Raw genomic sequence first — 14489 nt, forward strand, 5'->3', positions numbered from 1 at the left:
AACTAAAGTATTTGGAGGTGTCATGGGGGAAAGGGGAGGAGCAGAGAGAAAAGGGACAAACTCAAAGACATCTTGCTTTAAAAGGTGAATTTTTTCAAACCAAATGAAACTATACTAGACATGATCGCTGATACAATGTGAAAAGGTGAAGCGTGTTAAGAGAAAGGTAAATCTCTGGGTAACTGATGGGGCTTCCTTGTTTTGGGGGGGATTCCTGGGCATGGCTAGGAACGTGTCAGTGGAAGAAGTGCTTTTCAGCTCCCCTCTCCTTCATCTCAGACTGCTCTTACCATATTGTTTCAGGGAGAGGCAAAGGCCCCTGGAAAGTTAAATATCCTTTCTACTGGGGAGGGAGGGCACGTTTCACTGCTCTTCTACATCTGAGTGTGTATAAACCCTTTGTACTGTGAAGGAATGGGATTAAGACTCACTGTCAGACTGCTGGATTAAGTCTGTCTCCTTTTTTAATCCAGTCTTTCTCTTTCCCTTCCTCTCTCCCTCACTATCTCCAGGGACCTTAAGGGAAGGGGCTTTGACAATAGCTGATTTTGTCACATTGTGTGATGCACAGTTTGGAGACATTAGCCATCTATGTCCTCTTATCTACTTCCATTCACATTAGCACCATGCAAAGGCTAGATGGAAAGCTGGAAGGGTGGGGCTTGCTGATTGCATCCCATTTCTGGCAGGAGCAGGTCTGGGGTCTGGGGTTGATGGACAGGAAAGAACCAAGAGCTCAGAACCATCTGCTAACCATACGCTGCTCATGTCATAGCAAAAGAAGAGGCCCCATCCCTTACTTTTCCCAGAAAAATCTCTTAGGGGAAGCCCCAAGAATGTTAAAAAGTTGCTTTGACAAGACAAAAATCCCTTTCTATCTTTACAGGATTTTGGTAAAGAGCACAGGAGTCTCTACGGGTCCAACAAGAAGAAAAAGGAGAAGGAGAAGAAGAAGGAGAAGGAGAAGAACAACAGCAACAAAAACAACAAGCAACCACACACCCTGAGTAGGTTGTGGTGGCAGCTTCAAGGAAGGTTACGGCTGGGGCAAGTCAGGTCTCCAGGTAACCCGTTCCCTATGGGACCTGCTCCCAACACTTTAATGTCTCTCCCAAGAAAACTCTCCCAGCTCCCCATTCCCAGGGACACCCACAACCTTGAGGGTTTTCCTAAGAGCTTTGCAGCGGAGAACATAGGCATGGTGGGCACTCAGGTATTTGTTGTCGGAATGCTAATGGTAAGGCCACAAAGTACATTTCAACTCGGAGACTGTTTTCCTTAAAAGCATTTAAAAAAAAAAACTTATAAAAAAAATTGTATCTAGAAAAAGTGTCTCAATTGGAGGGCAGTGCCTGGAGTTTTAGCGTCTCTGCCCTAATATTGGATATCCTGGCTTTTAAATATTTTAAAAACAATTCTACAGGGCTTCCCTGGTGGCACAGTGGTTGAGAGTCCGCCTGCTGATGTAGGGGACGCGGGTTCGTGCCCCGGTTCGGGAATATCCCACATGCCGCGGAGCGGCTGGGCCTGTGAGCCATGGCCACTGAGCCTGCGCGTCCGGAGCCTGTGCTCTGCAACTGGAGAGGCCACAGCAGTGAGAGGCCCGCATACTGCAAACAAACAAACAAACAAAAAAAACAATTCTACAGAAAATTTCAAATGTACTAAAAATAAATAGAATCAAGTCTTAAACCTCCGTATACCCATTACCTGCTGAAACAATCAACATTCTGCTATTTTTGTACCATCTATACCTCTACCTACTCCCTACCCCTCACTTGATTATTATTATTTGTCATTTCGCTAAAATGTATGTACAATGACATGTGCAAATCTTAGCTGTACAGTTTTAGTAAGTGGATATATCTGTGCAACCCTTACCCCTATTATCTAATATTTTGATCTCTTCTGAAAGTTCCCTTGTGACACTTCTAAGTCATCTTCGATGATTTTTGCCTGTTTTAAAACAGCATATAAATGGAATCATACAATGTGTATTTTGTGTATCTTTTTTCTTCACTTTGCCTAATGTCTATGGGATATACCTGTATGATTGCGTATATATGTAGTTCATTACTTTTTTTGCTGAGTACTATTTCATTGTATGAATATACCACAGCTGGTTTATCCATTCTTTTCTTGATGGCCACTTGGACTGTCGCCAGTTGTCAGCTATTGGGAAAAAAGCTGCAATAAACATTCTTATACATGTCTTTTGGGGGACATGTGTTTTAATTTCAGCTGGACAAATAATAAGGAATGTAATAATAATAATACTGGGGAATTGAAGAATAGGTGTACATATAACTTCATAAAAACTACCAGGCAGGGCTTCCCTGGTGGCGCAGTGGTTGACAGTCCGCCTGCCGATGCAGGGGACGCGGGTTCGTGCCCTGGTCCGGGAGGATCCCACATGCCGCGGAGTGGCTGGGCCCGTGAGCCATGGCCGCTGAGCCTGCGCTTCTGGAGCCTGTGCTCCGCAACGGGAGAGGCCACAACAGCGAGAGGCCCGCGTACCACACACACAAAAAAAATACCAGGCAGTTTTCCAAAGTGGTTATACAGTTCTACATTCCCACCAGCAATGTACGAGAGCTCTGACTACTCCACATCCTGGTTCACATTTGGTATTTGCCTAACTTTTTTTTTTTTTTGCGGTACGCGGGCCTCTCACTGTTGTGGCCTCTCCAGTTGCCTGGCACAGGCTCCAGACGCGCAGGCTTAGCGGCCATGGCTCACGGGCCCAGCCGCTCTGCGGGATGTGGGATCCTCCCTGACCGGGGCTCGAACCCGTGTCCCCTGCATCGGCAGGCGGACTCTCAACCACTGCGCCACCAGGGAAGCCCCTGCCTAACTTTTTAATTTCAGCCATTGCGATGGGTATGTAGAAGTATCTCATTGTGGTTTTAATTAACTTTTCCTCTATGACTAATAACGATGAATACTTTTTCATGAGCGTTTTGGTCATTTGTATATCTTCTTCTGTGAAGTGACTGCCCTTTGACCAATTTTAAAAGTTGAATTCTTTATTTTGCATACAAGCCCTGTGTCAGATATATGTTTTGTGAATATTTTCTCCTTAGTCTGTGGATTGTCAATTCATTGTCTTAACAGTATCTTTTCATGAGCAGAAGTTTTTGATTTTGATAATGTATAATTCATCATTTTTCTTTTTTTATTATTATTGCTTTCTCTGCTTAAGAAATATTTACTTATCCCCAGTTATGAAGCTGTCCTATGTTCTTTTCTTCTAAAAGCTACACTTTTTCATGCTTGGATCTAACATCATCTAAAATTATTTTTTATATGGTATAAGGAAGGGATTGAGATTCTTTTTTCCTTTCCATGTGGATGTCCATTTATTCTAGCACCATTGGTTAAAAATCACTTTCCATTCCCACACAGAATTGATTTGACATTTTTGTCAAAAATCAATTGACTGCATAATTGTGGGTCTATTTCTGGATTCTCCATTCTGAGCTATTGATCTACTTGTCTATCCTTATGCCAGTACCTCATTGCATTGACTCTTGCAGCTTTGTATTAACTTTTTTTTTTTTTTTTTTTTTTTTTTTGCTGTATTAACTTTTGAAGGCAGATAGTAAGTCCTTGAACTTGGCTCCTTTTTTTCAAAATTATTTTGTTATTCTAAGTCAGCTGCATTTCCATAAAAATTTTGGGATCAGCTTTTCAATTTCTATTTTAAAAAATCCTGGCAATATTATGATTTTTGTTGCATTGGATCTGCAGATTAATTTGAGAAGTGATATCTTAACAATATTGAGTTTTCCAACCTATGAATTGATATATCTATCCATTTATTTAGGTCTTCTCTAATTTCTCTCGGTGATTTAGCAGTTTTCAGTGCAGAGATTTTGCTTACCTTGTGTTCTGTTTATTCCTAAGTATTTTGTGTTTTCTGATGCTATTATAAATGGAATTAAGTTTTAAATGTCCAGTTTTTTGCTTCTAGTATACAGAAATATAACTGATTTTTACATATGGACCTTGTATCATGAGACCTTACTTATTCCTGATATTGGTAATTTGTGTTTTCTTTTTTCCCCCTTAACCAGTTTTATCATGGGAGTATTGATTTTATTAATATTTTCAAAGAATGGTATTTAGCTTTTAACGTTTTCTCTATTTCTCTTTCTATTTTATTGATTTCTTTTTTTAAAATATTTATTTATTTAGGCTGCATCGGGTCTTAGTTGTGGCATGTGGGATCTAGTTCCCTGACCGGGGATCGAACCCGGGCCCCCTGCATTGGGAGCGCAGAGTTTTACTCACTGGACCACCAGGGAAGTCCCTATTTTATTGATTTCTGGTCTTTATTATTTTCTTTGTTTTACTTATTAAGATTTATTTTACATATCTTTTTCTAGCATCATAAAGATCAATGAAATCAAATCTTTCTTCTAACATAAACGTTTAAAATCTTACATATCTCTTAAAGCAGTGCTTTAGCTACATCACATGACTTTTTGGTGTGTTTGTTGTATTTTCATTATCATTTAAATAAGAATTATTTGTACTTGTGATTTCTTCTTTGATCCATGGGTTGTATAGAAATTTAATGTTTTATTTCCAAATATTTATGGCTTCTTTAGATAGCTTATTGTTCTTTTTTTTTTTTTTTTTTCGGGCCCACTGTTGTGGCCTCTCCCGTTGCGGAGCACAGGCTCCGGACGCGCAGGCTCAGCAGCCATGGCTCACGGGCCCAGCCACTCCGCGGCATGTGGGATCTTCCCGGACTGGGGCACGAACCCGTGTCCCCTGCATCGGCAGGCGGACTCTCAACCACTGCGCCACCAGGGAAGCCCCAACTTATTGTTCTTGATTTATCATTTAAATTCTTTGTGATCAGAGAACATAAGATTTCAATCCTTTGAAGTATTCTGAAACCTTTCATAAGCCCAGACTATGATCTATTCTAGTGAATGTCTCATGTTTCCTGAGAATGAATGTATATTCTGCATTGGGGCCAGTGTTCTACAAATGTAATGTAGTCAAGATGGTTAAACATTGATCCAATCTTCTTCATTCTTACTAATTTTTTGTCCTGTTGTTCTAAATCCCCAACTATGACTGTGCATTTGTCTATTTCTCCCTTTAGTTCTGTAAGTTTTGACTTCATGTATTTTGAAATAAAAGTAAGCCCATGCACATTTAAAATTATGTCTTTCTGATGAATTGGTCCTTTTATTATTATGAAATATTATGCTTTATCTCTAATAAAACTCCTTGTCTCATAGTTTATTTTGTCTGATATTAATATAGGTACTCCAGCTGTCATATGAGTAATATTTGCCTGATAAGAAATTTTTCATCACTTTACATTCAACTGATTTGTATTTTTGCATTAAAGTGCATCTTTTGCAGATGGTGTAGAGGTAGGACTTCCTTTCTGAAACATTTTAAATTGATCTTGTCGATCTCTGGCGTTTATAGACATGCTTAGTCATTTAAATTTAATGTAATTGTTGATATGATTGGTCTTAGGTCTGCTATTTTGCTGTTTATTTCTACTTCATCTGGTTTTTTTTTTTAACATCTGTATTGGAGTATAATTGCTTTACAATGTTGTGTTAGTTTCTGCTGTATAACAAAGTGAACAAGCTATACATATACATAATTTCATCTGTTTTTATTGCTCCTTCTCTGTATTTTTGAGGGCATAATAGAATACTTTAGGATTCCATTTTGTTTCCTCTATTGACTTTTTAGCTATACTTTATATAAAATATATAAATTTGGTAATTAAAATTTTGGCATTATATTTTTGGTGATTGCTCTAAGGATTATAATACACATGGTTAAGTTTCATAATCTACTTAGAGTTAATGGTATGTTGCTTAATATAAAACATAATTACCTTGAAACAGTATAGATTTAACTACCCTCTCATTCTTTGTATTATTATTTATATTAATTGTACATGTGTTACAAACCTTGATATGGATCATTGTAATATAATAAAAAATATTTGATCTTTGACCCCAGTTCCTGGCACAGAGCTCCTAAAGCCCTTGACATCCCCTGAGTGATGTGTTTGATATGCTAATGAAATGGCTCTTGGCTGAGGACCTCCTAGACAGCTTCAGGATAGGGACCTGTCACCAGAAAGACCAAGCCATGATTAGAAGTTGGGATTTTCATCCCCAACCCCTGACTTCTGGGGAGGGGAGAGAGGTTGGAGATTGAGTTCAATTACCAATGTCCACCTTTGTAATCAGCCACACCTTTCTAATGAAAACTCCACAAAAACCCCTACACATCAGGGTCTGGAAAACTCCCAGGTTGGTGAATACGCAAAGTGCTGAGAGAGTGGCACACCCAAAGAGAACATGGAAACTCTGTGTTCCCTCCTCCTCCCCCGCAGTAACTTGCCCTAGGCATCTCTTCCATTTGGCTATTCCTGATTGCATCCTTTACAATAAACTGGTGTTGGTAAGTAAAGCACTTCCCTGAGTTCCCTGAGTCATTCTGGTGAATTATCAAACTGATTTATAGCTGGTCAGTCAGAACTATGGGTACCCCTGGGACTTCCACCTGGCATCTGAATTTGGGGCAGGCTTGAGAAACTAAGCCCCTTCGCTTGTGGTTGTCTCCTCTAATTCCAGAGAGTTAGTGTCTGAGAATTGGAGAGTTGGTGTTGGCAAAGATACCACATGTTTGGTGTTGCGACGGGGTGGGAGGAACCCTCATCTGGTGTCAGAAGTGATGTCTGAAAGAACCCAGGAGTCAGATTTTCCTGCTTCTTCACGTTTTTAGTGACTTCACATGTTTAGTGATACCAGACATTATAAAAGATATGTTGTAAAGACCCTGGATTCTATTTTGTTCCTCTTAAAGGCAAACGTTGTTCCATAAGGCAGTTAATTTGGCCAGACTCAAACTCCAAATTCTATCTTCTCTGTGTAGAATAGCAGCTGACATCTCTGCTCACTTTCTCATCCTCTGGACTCCCCGAGGGTTTCCCCTAAAAACGAGAGCTTTAATCTATAGCTTAGGGTTGGTTTAGGTTTTCCATGTAAATTTGGGGTCTCTGTGTATGGCTCCCTCCCTTCCATGACTTCCCCCTGTTGGGTTATTCTGCCACCCACAGACCTGTAAGGCTGTGGTTTTCTGTCACCCGACCCTCACAAACTTGCAAATCCCACGCTTCACAGTTCTTCTTTCAAGGGAAGACTCCCCTCTGGTTTCTGCTTGCTGTTGATCATTCATTCTTCTGAGCCTTCATATGGTTGTGGGCGTGTTTGTGTTTAAATATTGTTTCCCAGATTTTAAAACTGTTTTCTCTGAGACAGTTAGTTGGACCAAATGACTCCACTATCACTCAGTTCACTTGCTGATAATTTGAAAATAAGATACTTTCTTGAAAAGAAAGAAGCAGTACCATAAATACACTATAAATTATTACTCTGCAGCCTATGGTTTCCACTTAATATCTGGGATTATCTGACTAATCGGGGTTTAACAATTTAAAGAAACTTGCAGCTTATAGTAGATGATATTCTCAGCCTTAGATAGAAAGAGGACACACATTCTCCTCAATTCTTTAATAAAAGCTTGATATTTTATTATTTTAAAGTAATTTTTATACACCTCATCACACTACTATCAGAAAAGTAGGGCTTCCCTGGTGGCGCAGTGGTTAAGAATCCACCTGCCAATGCAGAGGACACGGGTTCAAGCCCTCGTCCGGGAAGATCCCACACGCTGCGGAGCAACTAAGCCCGTGAGCCACAACTACCGAGCCTGTGCTCTAGAGCCCATGAGCCACAACTACTGAAGCCGGCGTGCCACAACTACTGTAGTCTGCGCGCCTAGAGCCCGTGCTCCACAGCAAGAGAAGCCAACACAATGAGAAGCCTGCGCACCGCAACGAAGAGTAGCCCCCGCTCGCCACAACTAGAGAAAGCCCGTGCACAGCAACGAAGACCCAATGCAGCCAAAAATAAATAAGTAAAATAAATAAATTTATTTAAAAAAAAAGAAAAATACACTTGGTTAATGTTGTACTATTTATATGAGACATTGCCCATGACATTACTTGGAAGTGAGTGTGACTCCTCACGTTTCTTTTGCACAAAGCCCTTCAGAGGCTTCAAGCTCTAACCATGACCTACAAGAACCCTACCTGATCTGGCCCCTATTATGTCTCTGACTTCCCTTCTACAACTCTCTCCTTTGGTCACTCCACTCCAGCCATGCTGGTCTCCTGACTTTTCTTTAAACACACCAGGCACACTCAGACCTCAGAGCTGTTCCCTCTGCCTGGAATTCTCTTCCCCTAGAGAGTCTCATCACTAGTTCCCTCTTTTTTCAGGTATTTGTTCGGAAGTGACATTCTTAGGACAGCCTTCCAATTCTACTCTTGTTACCAAACTCAGGCCCAGCTGCTCGCCGCTCAAAAATCAATCTCAAGAGAGCAAATGTTGGTAGAAAGGAAAATTGCTTTTAATCAGAATGCTAGCAATCTGGGGAGATGGTGGACTCAGTGTCCCCCCAAAACCATGTCCAAAGATTCTGCTCGGCCATGTAAGTTTTTAAAGGGAAAAGGGGAAGTAATCTCAGCCAGTGAGATGGGGGTCAGGGTCGTCGTAATCCCCCACTGTGTGCACATTTGTCGATTCGTGATTTTTCTTTAGATGTTATCTTGTTCACATAGTTTGTTCACAAGATTACTGAAGGGGAAGCTAAGGTTATTTCTAGCTTATTTCTACTTCTTTGATCTATGGAAAGAACCAAGAGATTAGGCAAGGTGTGACCAAACGATTTAAAAGGTGTGCTTGGGCTGGAGATGAGTAGAGGATGGGGGTGCCTGGTTTAAGGTTAGTGACAAGACAAACCTTGTCACTAACCTTAATGAGAGCTCTTTCCTGCCAAAGCCTGCTTATTCTCTCTCTAAAATTACAACTCCCTCCCTCACTAAGAAAATCCTTCTAGCACTGCTTCCCTTATTATGTCTCTCTCTAACATAGAATATAGCTTCTTATTTATCTTACTTATTTTCCAGATGTATTTACTAGTTATTTACTAGAATGTTATCTTCAGAAAGGCAGAAATTTGTCTCTTTTCTCACTCATTCTTATGATACCCTAGAATGACACCCTGCACATCGTAAGTGCTAATGTGTTTCATGAATAAATAGGCGAAGCTCCCTTGATATTCTCTGGAATTCTGTTAAACATTCACCATTGAGAACTAACTTTTGCAGTTGAGTCACACACACACAAGCAGCTTTTGGTATTATAGAAGCTTCAGACTCACATTTATATTTTCAATTCAGTTCCTTCACTGGAAAATGTTGCATTTTATGATACTATAGGGAGGTTATACATTATTATTATAAGACAAATACTATCATTATGAATAACACTGAAACCCAAAACGTAGTCCAATGAAAACATCTCTATGCTCTGACCAATGGCCCACGGTAATGGTACTTTGCCGGTCTTGTTATACTGAAATTTTCTCATATACGTTATATATGTGTGCCATATATATATAACATCAGTACAGTCAGTGTTCTTTTACCAGTCTTGTGGTAATGAAAACATCTAACACCTGGCTGTATGACATAATGCGAACTGGAAAAGAAATATAACACAGTGGGACTAGCTAGTGTAGCACAAACAAGGAGTAACATACGATTCTCCTAAAAAAAAAAAAATTAAAAGAGATTGTAATCGGCCCAATTCTCTGGAGGGTAAGAAAAACCAAAAGGGAAATGTCAAAGGGGAAAGAGGATTGGCTTCTGCAAGAGTGCATTTCTGCCTTGTTCTGCGTGCTTGGGCAACTTTAATGAGCCCCCTGGTCTTTGAGGGAATTTGTCTCCAGCTTTGTTTTATGTCCAGCCCTTGACCCTAGGGAAATGACCTAGAAGTACGGGCAATGAGATTTCGAACGATGTTGATTACAGTAAATTCCAGCTCAGTGAAAGATCTTGTACCTTCCTTCAAATTCCTCATGAAGGGATATGACCCATAATATTTGTATAGATAGCCATAATGGAGCACCAAGGGGATATGTGACTTGCACAGTGGGACTAGTTTTCTCTGATTATCAGATCCTTGCCAGTTGAAATGACTTTCATTTTCTAATTCTTAAATGCTCCCAGGCAAGCCAACCTTCCCTCCCACTACCAAACTCCCCCTGCCCCCCATAAGTGTTCCCTGGGCCCCAAGGCTTCCTGTGCCCTCCATTTGTTTGCCAGCTCCTGAGCTATGATCAAACAACTCTAAATGGTGTCTTACCCAGGTCACATATAAATGTTACTCTACTTTCCATAACTGGGAGCAAGGGCACGTAGTAACAATTGTAACAGCTACAATATTCCTACTTGTCTCCTTTGTCATTAATTCACACAGCATTTGTGATTTTATTGAAGGGATTTAGTCAAATCCTAAACTAGTCAATAGAAATGGTAACAAATTAATAAATTGACCATATTGGTTTAAATCCAAGATCTGCAGGTTGCTGATTTCAGTTCCCACCTTGGATGCTCAACAAACCAAAATATGGTGTCTCTGACTAAGCCTTCCTGGCCGTCATTCAGATTCTACCCCACTCCTCAAAACGTTGTTTTTTATATTTACTCCCTCCCATCTAGGGGAATTAATTTCTTTCACATCATTCCTCACCCTGCTTCTTTATTTAATTACTTAAACATACCACTCTAAGCAAATGTGTTATAATACATTTAAACTGGAACTAAACATAGATATATTGTATAAAATATATAATAGACAAAAAAGGAAAAGAGAAAAAAAAAAGAGTTGTTATTTCTATCACTCAGAGATGGCCACAGAAAATTTTTGGAAGATATACATATATATGTGGAACATTAGTTACATGTACGTACTAATAAGAAATTATACATATCACTGTGTATATTTTAAACTACTTTTAAGAATACCTAATATCATCTTTATATTCAGTTAAATACCCATTTATACCATAATTTTTGTTTTGTTTTTTGTATTTTTTTTGCGGTACGTGGGCCTCTCACTGTTGTGGCCTCTCCTGTTGCGGAGCACAGGCTCCGGACGCGCAGGCCCAGCGGCCATGGCTCACTGGCCCAGCCTCTCCGCGGCATGTGGGATCCTCCCGGACCGGGGCACGAACCCGTGTCCCCTGCATCGGCAGGCAGACTCTCAACCACTGCGCCACCAGGGAAGCCCTATAACGTAATTTTTAATGTTTTCTGAAAGAAGTAGAATTTGTGTTTTAGAGCAAGCTCTCTGGAGGACTGCCTAGGTTCAAGTTCTACTTACCAGCGGTATGGCTATGGGTAAATTACATAACCTCTATGTAATTCAATTTTCTCATGTATAAAATAGAAATAATAAAAGAACCCCCAATAATGTTCCTATGTAGATTAAATCAATTAATATTTGCATAGCAGGTAGAACTCTGCCTGATACATAGTAAGTACTATATAGGCATCTATTTGTATCACCATCATCATTATTATTCCTTTTGGGGATGTATTAGGCTACTAGGTCTGCTGTAACAGAATACCACAGACTGCATGGTTTAAACAACAGAAATTTATTTTCTTGCAGTTCTGACGGTTGAAGTCCAGGATCAAGGTGCCAGCAAGGATGGTTTCTTGTGAGGACTTTCTCCTTGGCTTGCAGAAAGCTGCCTTCTTGTGTCTTCACGTGGCCTTTTCTCTGGTGTGCACACTCCTGATATTGCTACTTCTTATAAGGACACCAGTCCTATTGGATTCGGGCCCCACTCTTAGGACCTCATTTAGCCTTAATTATCTCCTTAAAGGCCCCATCTCCAAATACAGTCACATTGGGGTTGAGAGCCTCCACCTATGAGTTTTGGGTGTAACAGGAGATGTATGCTCATTTAGTTATTGTTAGATATTTAGGTTGATTTCTGGTTCTTACCATAAAGATGTTCATGCCTCAATGAACACTATCCGTTACTATTTCCTTAGTGCAAATTCGTATAAATTGAAATATCAGAGTGTATGTATAATATTAAAGCTTATAGGACGTATTGTCATATTGCCCTCCAGAAAGGTTATACCAGTTTACATGTCCACTAGTCGTATAAGACTTATTTTAGTTTCAGTTTATCGCAAGAAATAGTCATTTTAGATATTACTGAAGCCTCGTTACTCTCCATCATTCCTGCGTCTTCACCTCCCCTTCCCCCGGTATACACACAAAGTTGTCCTCTTGAAAGGTAATATCACAGGAGGGCAAGTTGGGAAAAAATACATGTTGGCCTACGCAATGCCAGTGAGAAGAGTTATATCAATAAGCATCCTATTTACTCGTGTAGACCTCAGCAACTGAAATGAAAATGCAGTTACAGAAAACACCTGGACCATGGCAGGCCAAAACAGAAGAGGCGTTGGAAATCTAGGTGGGAAAAATTAAAACAATCGTGTAAACACAGAGTCATCCTAATACCCTGCACCCGTAGGAAAAAAAAATATCCTAAAACAAAATAAATAAATAAAATTAAGCAAACCAAAATTGAAAGAGAAAGTGAAAATGAAAATTCGTATTTCACAAAAGTAATTTCTTAATGGTAAAGCAACACAGTTTAAAAACCTTACTATGGTGCTTGCTTCGGCAGCACATATACTAAAAATTGGAACAATGCAGAGAAGATTAGCATGGCCCCTGCGCAAGGATGACATGCAAATTTGTGAAGGGTTCCATATTTTTAGCAGAGACCTTAATTAAACAAGAATTATTTAAGAAAAAACTTACTACGAGCATGTTCAAGCATACAGAGAACAAGAAAGAATTCTACAGTGAATACTTTTATATACCCACAACATAGGTGTGTTAACATATTTGCTTTATCCATATGGATATATATAATTTTTTCTCAATAATTTGAATGTTTCTACTTCATTGCTAGATACTACCATATACATCTTCCCAAATAAGGATTCTGTCCAAAATACATTATTGAAGGATTATCACCTTATTACCTTAACAAAATTAGCCATAGTCCCCTTGATATCATTGAGTAGCCAGCTCACATTCAAATTTCTATAATTTTCTCCCAAATATCCTTTATAGCTGTTTTCTTTAAACCAAGATCCAATCAAGTACCAGGCACTGCCTTTGAGTGTTGTATCTCTGAAGTCCTTTTGCAATTAGCAGGTAATTTGGGACCTGATTTGCTGGTGTCAAGTGAATGTCTAGTTGCTTAGTGAACTTTTTTTCACCTAATGTGTTCAGTTTCTACTGGTGATTTGATTGAATTTACCTATTTCATTAGGGGATGCAAAATGGAGTTTTTTAAATTTTAACTTTGATTCTGCATTTATTGGCTCAAAATTCTGTGTAAAGAATTTTCTCTAATTAGTTTGTTATCAAAAATGCCCAAACACATGCTCTATTCTCTGTCTTTTGTTAACCATTTTCACATCAAGAAGTTGATGTAAGTCACTTCCAGTAGTGGAGAATGCCATTATTTTCCCTGATATTTTGGTATCATCATAGACACATACATTTTTATTTCAGTTTTAGTTTATTTTCTTTTTTGTTCTCAAACTGTCACAGATATCGCCAGTAGGAGCTCTTTCAAGCTGTCTTCTCTGTCCTTTCGATATGACCTCATTACTCTTTCCCTGTTTCCTTACTTCCTCACACAATAAGATGTCCCAGCTTCACCTGTTTAACATCCGTTTGGTTACTAAATTTTCCTACAACCCTTTTTCATCTTTATATTAACCAAGAAATGTGAAATAAAGAAGCAAATATGTGATTGTAACCTGGTGTCTTGATTTTAGTTTGCCTTTTTCCAAAAGCAAATCCTGAATCAATGACTTCAGTACAGGTACATTATTTAGGAATTGATCCCAGGAAGCCAAAGTGAGGGGATGGGGAAATTGAGACACAAAAGGGAAAAAAGTAAAAAGCATGTGTGTTAGTGACCTAGTTATCACTGTGGGCAACAGCCGTGTCCCCCTGGGTGCTTTCTGTGTAGAACGGAACATTCATTTCCTCAGAACCGTCCACTGAGGAAAAGGAAGCTGACATATTCATCAATTGCATTTTCTCCTTGGTTAAGGGTTACGCTGGGAGCATTAACTCTTGAGCTGGAGAAAGCCCTGAGGTGGAAAAGCAGAGCTCAGGTGCTCAAGGTAGGAAGTTATCAGTGGGCTAAGGTTACAGATGAGCCAAGGAGAAGGGGGCAAGGTATTGAGAGCATCTACTATACTGGGAAAGTCAAGTTGGTGGCTCCTTGACTTGATAAATGTTCTGTTCCTTTTCTTGTTTCTTGACCCACGGTCTCTACACTTTGAACACCAACTGAATCTGGATCCAGAAGTGTCCATGTGGGTACTTTCTCCTGCTCTTCTGCATCCTAAAAGGTGTCCGTGGTCTTCTACACCAAGTGCAAGGCTATATTAAGCTTAGATTGCTCCCTGAGCTTCACATTCACATTTCCAAGTGTCTACTAGGTATGTCCAGCTGGATGTCCTGCAGATT

At 39.7% G+C, this 14489-nt stretch overlaps 1 non-coding gene across 1 annotated transcript; it reads left to right on the forward strand.

The window, feature by feature from the left end:
• Nucleotides 1-12599: 12599 nt before the first annotated feature.
• Nucleotides 12600-12707, forward strand: LOC136126199 (U6 spliceosomal RNA). The gene has a single exon (XR_010656088.1). It is a non-coding gene; the product is annotated as a U6 spliceosomal RNA (small nuclear RNA).
• The last annotated feature ends 1782 nt before the right edge of the window (nucleotides 12708-14489 follow it).

The sequence above is a fragment of the Phocoena phocoena genome, chromosome 7 (genome assembly GCF_963924675.1).
Source record: "Phocoena phocoena chromosome 7, mPhoPho1.1, whole genome shotgun sequence".
Lineage (NCBI taxonomy): Eukaryota > Metazoa > Chordata > Mammalia > Artiodactyla > Phocoenidae > Phocoena > Phocoena phocoena.